Source organism: Musca autumnalis, unplaced genomic scaffold (assembly GCF_047663935.1).
Source record: "Musca autumnalis isolate F117 unplaced genomic scaffold, ASM4766393v1 scaffold_5, whole genome shotgun sequence".
NCBI classification, from domain to species: domain Eukaryota; kingdom Metazoa; phylum Arthropoda; class Insecta; order Diptera; family Muscidae; genus Musca; species Musca autumnalis.
The window spans coordinates 138313685-138325428 of record NW_027412088.1 but is presented as its reverse complement, the minus strand read 5'-3'; the positions used below and the strand labels follow the sequence as shown (position 1 = coordinate 138325428).

Here is an 11744-nt window from a genome sequence, read left to right as displayed (position 1 = left end):
GCAGATAGTCAATCAATAAAATACCTTTGGAGTCCCAAAAAACCGTTGCCATAACCTTACCAGCCGATTGAATTGTTTTTGCCTTCTTTGGGGCACTTCCTCCAGCTTCAGTCCATTGTTTGGATTGTTCTTTTGTCTCTGGAGTATAGTGGTGGATCCATGTCTAATCAACAGTTATGAAACGACGCTTAAAATCCATTTTATTTCGCTTAAAATGATCCAAACAAGCTTGAGAAATGTTCATTCTTATGCGTTTTTGATCGACTGTTAACAAATGCGGCACCCATCTTGCAGAAAGCTTTTTCATCTGTAGTTCTTCATGCAAAATTAAATGGACTCGATCATTTGAGATGCCCATGATATTAGCAATTTCACGCACTTTTATTCGTCGATCATTTAATACCATATCATGAACTTTGGCTACAATTTCTGTTGTTGTTGCTGTTTCTGGACGTCCACTACGTGGTTCATCCTCAATGCTTGTACGACCACGTTTAAATTCAGCAACCCAATTTTTTACTGTGGCATATGAAGGAGCATTCACCTAACATATTTACCATATCATGATGAATTTCTTGTCCCGATAAACCTTTTTTATGTAAATATTTAATGACAGCACGCATTTCTAATTTTTCCATTGTAAAAAAATTGCGGATGCGTCTTTTTTGAACACCTGTTTCTATATGAAGAAGTTGCTAGATCGAAACAAAATTTAACATGTGTTCATAACAGAGATGGAAGTTTCCAAAACACTTAACTTTTTTCTATTTATACCGCGCTTTTTGTGCTAGGCTAAGAAGTTTCCGAACTGCCCTCGTACTATTCGGAATAGTTCAGCCTTTATGAGAATGATACACTTTCCTATGAAAGTGTATATCACATGTCCGCCTAGTTAGCTGGGCGTGGCGCGTGATGTCTCTAGAAGCACGTAGGATTTTTGTTTGAGTGTAATTTTGCATTTAGCCCTTACTGCATTTAGTCGTAATGGACCTGGTCAGAATAAGATATTTCCTGAGAAGATCGTCCGAAAGCTCAAAAACAACTGAATGAATCCCATGGAGCCCTGTTCTATGCACCGGATTGAATCGGAGAGATCTTGGACCTCAACAAGTATGTGTTTGTTTCAGTGTTCGAAAATAAACACTATGGAATCGTACCGTACCGTTCTGTACCGTACCAAGGTGGATTGGTACGCTACGATAATGTACCGTACCGGTACACAAACACTAAAAAATATTTTAGTGATACTGTACCGGAGCACAACGAAAATCTTACTGTACCGACCCATGATATTAGCAATTTCACGCACTTTTATTCGTCGATCATTTAATACCATATCATGAACTTTGGCTACAATTTCTGTTGTTGTTGCTGTTTCTGGACGTCCACTACGTGGTTCATCCTCAATGCTTGTACGACCACGTTTAAATTCAGCAACCCAATTTTTTACTGTGGCATATGAAGGAGCATTCACCTAACATATTTACCATATCATGATGAATTTCTTGTCCCGATAAACCTTTTTTATGTAAATATTTAATGACAGCACGCATTTCTAATTTTTCCATTGTAAAAAAATTGCGGATGCGTCTTTTTTGAACACCTGTTTCTATATGAAGAAGTTGCTAGATCGAAACAAAATTTAACATGTGTTCATAACAGAGATGGAAGTTTCCAAAACACTTAACTTTTTTCTATTTATACCGCGCTTTTTGTGCTAGGCTAAGAAGTTTCCGAACTGCCCTCGTACTATTCGGAATAGTTCAGCCTTTATGAGAATGATACACTTTCCTATGAAAGTGTATATCACATGTCCGCCTAGTTAGCTGGGCGTGGCGCGTGATGTCTCTAGAAGCACGTAGGATTTTTGTTTGAGTGTAATTTTGCATTTAGCCCTTACTGCATTTAGTCGTAATGGACCTGGTCAGAATAAGATATTTCCTGAGAAGATCGTCCGAAAGCTCAAAAACAACTGAATGAATCCCATGGAGCCCTGTTCTATGCACCGGATTGAATCGGAGAGATCTTGGACCTCAACAAGTATGTGTTTGTTTCAGTGTTCGAAAATAAACACTATGGAATCGTACCGTACCGTTCTGTACCGTACCAAGGTGGATTGGTACGCTACGATAATGTACCGTACCGGTACACAAACACTAAAAAATATTTTAGTGATACTGTACCGGAGCACAACGAAAATCTTACTGTACCGACTGCGGTACACAACGATTTTTAGTGTACCGACTGCGGTACGCTACGATTTTTAGTGAACCGACTGCGGTACAGTACGATTATCGTAGTGTACCACTGGTCGGTTCACTAAAACATAACGTACCGGTAATGTACCGCACGTGTGTGTTTTGTAAATTGTGATGAAAAATTATATACATATTTGATGTTTTTGAGAATAAGGGCAAGAATAGTAACTAAAATTCAATATTATATAAATTAAAAGCACGAATGTGGTAAATTCGGTCGGTATACGAATTTTGAGAAAATTAGTGTAAAATATGAAAATAGCTAAAATTTCCAACCAATACATATTTTAATAAATTCTATAAGAAGTTTTAGTGAACCAGTCTCTATTATAGTATTAGGTTTAAAACCCATATTATTAATGTATGTATTTCTATTTACTCGCTTTGAGAAAATTTTATTATGGACTCATTAGAGTCCTTGTAGTCAATGTACATATTAACAGCCAGTTTCTGTATCTCGAAAGAAGAATGTGTGCGAATGAAACACGCCCGAACTTTAGTTTTCGAAATAATTTTACATTTGCTTTTGCTTCAAAACAAAAAACAGATTTGAAAAACACACAAGAGTTTGAACGTGTTTCATTCGCACACATTCTTCTTTCGACATACAGAAACAGGCTGTAAATATTATTGTTCCCTTGTTAAATAGACAGTTTTTACAAGTAAAAAGGGGTGATAATGCATGTGTCATAAAACCATTTCTATGAATGGAAAAGAATAACGTTAATATGTTGGTGTCATAAGGATGTTTATTTGCGGCAAAAGTCAATTCATAAAAAGGTTATGTTTGTTGTCCAATCCACATGAACAAACAAAGCAGCCACAGTCGGATCACTAAAGATTGATTCTCCAGCTAATAAAATTAAAATTTTAATATGTTTGTTCTGTTGATATGTTTGAATTAATTAAAATAAAATTGCATAAAACATAAAATGTGTTTGTAATAGGTAACAAAAAAATGGTAAGAATATGAGAATAATGCCTCAAAAACTCAAACTTCCTGCTGGTAGAGTACGTTTACGTTTGTCCATAATTTAGATAAGAACAGCTCTAGATTGACAAGTGTACTTCATTTATTAATATATTTAGTAAATTTCTATTATCCATATAACGGTATCTGCCGATTTTCGGTATTTTAAAGATTTCTACCACTTGGTATCTAGTGTCCGTTGGGGTTATACATGCATTCCTATACAGGTCCACGTTTTTATATAGCCCCCATAGAAAGGTTCCGCCGATATTGATTATTTTGAAGGTTATAGCCACGTTATCCAACCGAATTAGTTGGAACTTGGCATTTAGTCTACGTTGGGAGTATAAAATATTCCGACGGAGAATTGTCCGCACAGGTTCACGTTTTGATATGGCCCCCATAGAAATGTACCGCCCGATTTTTGCTAATTTTAGATAGAAAATTATAATAAAAACAATTATAAAATATTTTGTTGCACTTTTTTGCAGCTAAATCTTTCTTTGGTAAGAACTATATGTACTAAAAATAAAATAAAAAATCTACGCGCCATCCCGCGACACTCCCTACTAAATAGATTTAACAAAGTACACAATTTGAAAGAAAAGCGGGTGTCACGTGATTTACATATGTGTAAAATCCGAGTTACAATAAATAACATATTATATAAAATATTTTTTACTCACCTGTCTTCACAAAAAGCTTTAAAATTACTTTGTAGGAAGACTGCATACGACGATCGCCAATTTACTACTAAAATATATTATAAAAACCAGTCCATAAATTGTGAACAAAAAATTAACCGTTATTCCGCTTTGGCTTATGTAAAACAAATTATTTTAACTGTCGTTAGATTCTGTGGACACCTTAGGTCAATACTGCACCAATAATTTTTACATAGGCGTATGTGATTTTTTCAGTTTTGGCGCGCTATATCGGTATTTTTTCCACTGTTCGTTTGGCCCAAAAAACATCAATGTGACACCAACACGTGCCTTATTACTTTATACAAATATTTTGGATATACATATGTATATAACACAATTATGGGGTCAATTTATATAGTCTTCCATAATAAAACAAAAAACCATTAATTACATTACATTACATTTCTCATAATTCATAAAAACACATATATGTTACATTACAGATATGTATATTATTTTCATTGTTCCAACAATACGAACTACGAATTTTTACTGCTTCGTCTTTTTCAGTGGTATCACAAAGTAACAGGCAAAATTCTCGTTGATCGTCCACATTACCTTGCTATGAATAGATTTTCTGTTATTGGGGCCACCAATAATAATGATTTTGCACGAGGGGACTTTTAAACATCCTTATGACGTCAATTAGAAACCTCATACTGGTGTTATGATAAATACATTCCATATTGAAAAAATCATATTAAAATTTGTAATTTGGCTACAAATACTTTTAAATGTGTAAATAAAAATAGCTTGGAAAAAACCTTAGTGATGAACAGTACTGTTCGCTGCAAACAAAATATATGGGTATTTTTTGTTGGTACTGGTAATATTAATGTGGATTGTATAGCAAATATTAAATTTTTCTGAATAATCTTTTTCCAAAAAAATGATAATGACATCAAAATAGTAAAATTATTCTTTACTAATTCATGTAAATGATTTTATAATTCACGATTTTTCACCCTTTTTGGATATCATAAATGTCTAAGTGCCTAACAGGGTAAACAACATTATATTTTCTAGTAATTTTCTCAATATTTATAAACGATTAAAATGTAGTTAATTTATACAATATTGAATTTTATTTATTATACTTGCCTTCTTTCCCAAGAAAGCATATAACAATTCATATTTCCTCATAAATAAAAAAAACATGTGTGGTACATTACCGGTACGTTATTTTTTTAGTGAACCGACCAGTGGTACACTACGATATTTTAGTGTACCGACTGCGGTACGCTACGATTTTTTAGTGTACCGACTGCGGTTCACTACGATTTTCGTTGTGCTCCGGTACGGTACGCTAAAATATTTTTTAGTGGTTGTGCTCCGGTACGGTACACTAAAATATTTTTTAATGATACCGTACCTGGAGCGGTACGTTATTTTAGTGTACTGTTTCTTTTCGAACACTGGTTTGTTTTCGTATATTTTTTAACCATGGAAGCGGCAATATACCCCGGTATGCCTACTTCGAGCTCTTTTGGTCCTTGCTGGCATAGAGAAGACTGGGATGCAATGGATATAGGAAATGCGTGCACTTCCGAGGCTGCTCTGGTGTTAGGCGGCTAGACCAGGTCTGTGTTGGTGTTATGTTACTACTTGCGCGCCAGATAATCTCCCAGTGTGTCTCCAACTTCGTCGCAGTCTCTTCAACAACAACAAACGCAGCAACTAACACCAAATGTTATTGTTCTGCGCCCAAGAAATGCATCATTCCTGTAATTGAATTGCAAAAAAGTCATGGAAATTGTAGACTTTATGAGTCAGATGAACATCATGGTTGCTGCGATCCAGGAAACAATGTTTACCGTCACATGTAGCATGCAACGTTGCGATGGTTAAAACGTTTTGCGGAAGGATCGTACAAGAAGCGGAGGAGGGTAACTTACCTTCCTTGTACTCCAGTATGTCTCGCGTGAGCTTGACTCTAGTGACCCATATATAGAATGTATGGGGGTAGCAGTAAGGGGTAGTTTACACTATATGTAAATGTCATATGACATGAAATTTTCCATCATTATATAGTCGCTAATATATGCAATATTGGGGATTTTCCTCACGCCATTTACTTTGTGCGTCCACACCAGCAAAAAATGTAATAAAATTAAGTCTCCACATTGCCTGCGTGGGTAGATATGGAATGTTTTTATTTCGTGTCATATGACATTGATAGATAGTGTAAACTACCTCTAAAGTGTGTGAATACACGATTTTCGAGGCAAAGGTGTTTAATATGCACATACCGCCGATGAATAATTGTGCCTTGCCTTACATGCCTAATATTGGTTCGCTTTTGGACTTTAATGCCCATCATGCGTTTTGGCATTCCGTCCTCTGCAATGACCAGAGGGGTACAGCGAGCGCTACCTGAGCAAATTGATAGTTCCACATGTCGCCAGACATTACTATACGTCACCCGGTCTGATAAAAGACGTGTTCTATCAACCAATTATATCCCTTGACTCAGACCACCTCTGACCATCGTCTCCGTAAACAGACCACCCGACTTCTTAACATCTGAACGCCGTACTTTTCTTGGCCATGGGAAAGCTGATTGGCAAGGGTTCAGAGAATTTACGAATCACCGCTCCAGAGAGCTGCCCATTCCCTTAGATCCTCGGGTAGCTGAGAGAACTTTCTGCGACATCATCACGGCAGCAGCCGCTCATTACATAGCTGCTGGTCGAATACCCGAAATCAAACCAAATTTCCCAGCAGAGGCGACGGGACTGGCAAATGAGCGTGATGAGTTTCGTCGTACGAACCCTGAAGACCCAAGAATTAGGGAACTTAATAGTGAATTCAAACGGCTAGTAAGGGAGTGTAAGCGGAAAAAGTGGCTAGACCACTTAAAGCAATGCTGAAGGATAAAGTAAATTGTGGGCAGAGGTAAAATCACTCTCGAATTCGGGAAAGAAGGATGATAGAACGGCTGTTACTTTCAACGGCGTGACAGTGACCGATCAGAAGATGTGCGCGTGTTTTTTTAAAAGGCAGTTTATAGAGAACCCCAAAAGTCATAAAGCGAAGAGGAGTGAGCTACGCCGTAAAAGAGCAAAGGTGGTCGCACCACAATTTACTATGAGTAATGTTGCAGATGTCATCCGAAATTGTCGAAAGCGTTAAAAGCCTGGGTACATAAGCCGCTCGGCTTTATTGCTTATTTCATTTCTGGTAAAAGACTAAAGACCAAGTTCGACCTAATTAAAATGTGGTTCCGACATTTCTTTATTCCTTTACCAGAAATGAATTAAGTAAGCAAGCCGAGCGGCTTATGTACCCAGGCCTTAAGGCTCTACGGAGTATATAACAAGTGTCCTCAATTTATCGTTAGCCATCCCTATTCTTCCAGAAGCTTGGACAATAGGCGGGGGATCCCACTAATGAAGCCAGGCATGGATGCAAATGCGACAGGCCGATTTACCTTCTGTCGTTAGTAGCGAAAAGCGGAATAACGGTTAATTTTTTGTTCACAATTTATGGACTGGTTTTTATAATATATTTTAGTAGTAAATTGGCGATCGTCGTATGCAGTCTTCCTACAAAGTAATTTGTGAAGACAGGTGAGTAAAAAATATTTTATATAATATGTTATTTATTGTAACTCGGATTTTACACATATGTAAATCACGTGACACCCGCTTTTCTTTCAAATTGTGTACTTTGTTAAATCTATTTAGTAGGGAGTGTCGCGGGATGGCGCGTAGATTTTTTATTTTATTTTTAGTACATATAGTTCTTACCAAAGAAAGATTTAGCTGCAAAAAAGTGCAACAAAATATTTTATAATTGTTTTTATTATAATTTTCTATCTAAAATTAGCAAAAATCGGGCGGTACATTTCTATGGGGGCCATATCAAAACGTGAACCTGTGCGGACAATTCTCCGTCGGAATATTTTATACTCCCAACGTAGACTAAATGCCAAGTTCCAACTAATTCGGTTGGATAACGTGGCTATAACCTTCAAAATAATCAATATCGGCGGAACCTTTCTATGGGGGCTATATAAAAACGTGGACCTGTATAGGAATGCATGTATAACCCCAACGGACACTAGATACCAAGTGGTAGAAATCTTTAAAATACCGAAAATCGGCAGATACCGTTATATGGATAATAGAAATTTACTAAATATATTAATAAATGAAGTACACTTGTCAATCTAGAGCTGTTCTTATCTAAATTATGGACAAACGTAAACGTACTCTACCAGCAGGAAGTTTGAGTTTTTGAGGCATTATTCTCATATTCTTACCATTTTTTTGTTACCTATTACAAACACATTTTATGTTTTATGCAATTTTATTTTAATTAATTCAAACATATCAACAGAACAAACATATTAAAATTTTAATTTTATTAGCTGGAGAATCAATCTTTAGTGATCCGACTGTGGCTGCTTTGTTTGTTCATGTGGATTGGACAACAAACATAACCTTTTTATGAATTGACTTTTGCCGCAAATAAACATCCTTATGACACCAACATATTAACGTTATTCTTTTCCATTCATAGAAATGGTTTTATGACACATGCATTATCACCCCTTTTTACTTGTAAAAACTGTCTATTTAACAAGGGAACAATAATATTTACAGCCTGTTTCTGTATGTCGAAAGAAGAATGTGTGCGAATGAAACACGTTCAAACTCTTGTGTGTTTTTCAAATCTGTTTTTTGTTTTGAAGCAAAAGCAAATGTAAAATTATTTCGAAAACTAAAGTTCGGGCGTGTTTCATTCGCACACATTCTTCTTTCGAGATACAGAAACTGGCTGTTAATATGTACATTGACTACAAGGACTCTAATGAGTCCATAATAAAATTTTCTCAAAGCGAGTAAATAGAAATACATACATTAATAATATGGGTTTTAAACCTAATACTATAATAGAGACTGGTTCACTAAAACTTCTTATAGAATTTATTAAAATATGTATTGGTTGGAAATTTTAGCTATTTTCATATTTTACACTAATTTTCTCAAAATTCGTATACCGACCGAATTTACCACATTCGTGCTTTTAATTTATATAATATTGAATTTTAGTTACTATTCTTGCCCTTATTCTCAAAAACATCAAATATGTATATAATTTTTCATCACAATTTACAAAACACACACGTGCGGTACATTACCGGTACGTTATGTTTTAGTGAACCGACCAGTGGTACACTACGATAATCGTACTGTACCGCAGTCGGTTCACTAAAAATCGTAGCGTACCGCAGTCGGTACACTAAAAATCGTTGTGTACCGCAGTCGGTACAGTAAGATTTTCGTTGTGCTCCGGTACAGTATCACTAAAATATTTTTTAGTGTTTGTGTACCGGTACGGTACATTATCGTAGCGTACCAATCCACCTTGGTACGGTACAGAACGGTACGGTACGATTCCATAGTGTTTATTTTCGAACACTGGTGTGGATGCTAGTCGTTTGTGGAATTCAAAAATAAGAAGTTTAAGACCCGTACAGTGAAACAGGAGGTTCCTCAAGACGGGTGACATCATAGGAACTGTTTTTCCTCTTTCTGAAATTCCACACCATCCAAAAGCCATAGAGATTGTAAAATTTGCGTATGATTCTACGATTTTGGCGTCGGGTCCTATCGTGGATGACATACGTTATAGGTTAAATATCAACATAGCTGACTTAGCGCAGTTCTTCCATCTGAGGAATATAAAAATATCCGTCTCTAAATCCACTGCTAATTGGGTGCCACCGTGGTGCAATGTTATGCACAGTGTTCTATATTATAGAAACGTGTGGGCGTGACATGCTCCTAAAGACGACTATTTCTTCGCAATTTTTGAAAATAAGTCATTTTGCAAATTTCTGTAGAAAGAAATATCTATTTCTCGGAAACTATAACTGATATTGTGTTCGTTGTTTTTATACCCCCTCCACCATAGTATGGAGGGTATATTAAGTTTGTCATTCCGTTTGTAACACATCGAACTAATCATTTGCGACCCTATAAAGTAAATATTCTTGATCAGAATAAAATTCTAAGACGATCTAGCCATGTCCGTCTGTCCGTCCGTCTGTCCGTCTGTTGTAATCACTCTAGCGTCAGCAATAATTGAGATAGAGTGCTGAAATTTTGCACCCGAAGGTCTTTTTTCCATAGGCAGGTCAAGTTCAAAAATGGGCTATATCGGTTCACTCTTTGGTATAGCCCGCATATAACGGTACCTCCGGATTTGATGTACCGTTATATTTGCAGACCACATTTGCAGACCGAGTTAGCTATAATTTGGCACTTTCCTGGAGGCCAAGAAACATATTTACAAAACATTATGTATATAGGTCCAAGTTTTGGTATAGCCCCCATATAACGGTACCTCCCGATTTGAGGTATTTTCACGTTCTTCGCCACATTTGCAGACCGAATTAGCTATAATTTGGAATTTAGGGTTCCCGGGGGGCAAACAACATATATACAAAAATTTATGTATATAGGTCCAAGTTTTGATATAGCCCCCATATAACGGTACCTCCCGATTTGAGGTATTTTCACGTTTTTTGCACATTTGCAGACCGAATTAGCTATAATTTGGCATTTATGGCTCCTGGAGGCCAAACAACATATCTACATAAAATTATGTATATAGGTCCAAGTTTTGATATAGCCCCCATATAGCGGTACCTCTCGATTTGAGGTATTTTCACGTTTTTTGCCACATTTGCAGACCGAATTAGCTATAATTTAGCATTTAGGGTTCCTGGAGGCCAAGAAACATATATACAAAAAAATATGGATATGGGTCCAAGTTTTGGTATAGCCCTCATATAACGGTTACTCCCGATTTGAGGTATTTTGGTGTTTTTCGCTATATTTTCAGACCGGATTAGATACAATTTGGCATTTAGGGTCTCTGTAGGTCAAAAAACATTTTCAAAAATTCCACGTCCACGTTTTGGTATAGCCCCCATATAAAGGGAGGGAAGGGAAACTAATTATTCCATTTTTACTTTCTATGTGTATATAATGGTGGAGGGTACAAAAAGTTCGACCAGGTCGAACATAAAACTTTTTTACTTGTTTAGGTAGGTAGGATTGTTGTCTTTAAAAACCATTTCAATAAATCACCGTAGCGTTTGCACGAAGTGAGCTATTTTATTTTTCCTCAGGTACTAAATTTTAGTGACTAGAACTTTTAGGGAACAGCTTGGAACAAAGTTCCGTTTCCACAGAGTGATGCCCGAGAGTGTCCTCTTTCCGCCCATATATAATTTTGTACCAGCCCCAGTTTTATTACATGGGTAAAAATGTGTGTTTTTCGACACCATTTCCCATATAAATCATAGCTTTTTTACACAAATAGACTTTTTTTAATATATGCGTTTTTATAAGAGTTTTATGAGAACCCAGAGAGTATTTTTTTTTAATTTTGGCCGACAGCCGTAGTCGCTAGTGCTTTTATCTATAAGTTTATTATAATTGTAATAACTATTTAAATAAATAAATATTTATTTTTTATTTTTTGTATTTTTATGGTATGGTTATTGACTTTTGACCTTTTTAAATAGTTAGAACATATGAAAAACTCAAAAACACTCGTTGTTTGATGGAAAATATAAGAAATTCGAATTTTTAACTTTGACCTTGAATTTCTCGGCAACTACTCGATCGAATTCGAATGTTTCTAATGCATCGGAAAGCTGATTATGTTATCTGTCGAACAAAAAACAATTATTTTTATCCGTTCAAAAGTTTACGATTCTGAACCACTGTGCAAAGCTTGAAAATGTGTACCAGTTATTGGTATTGTGGCCTTCTCATTAGTAGTAAATAC

At 36.1% G+C, this 11744-nt stretch overlaps 1 protein-coding gene across 1 annotated transcript in view; it reads left to right on the top strand.

Annotated features, from left to right (window-relative positions):
* Positions 1 to 11744, top strand: part of botv (exostosin like glycosyltransferase 3) — a 203210-nt gene that overhangs the window by 150730 nt on the left and 40736 nt on the right. The window lies entirely within an intron of this gene.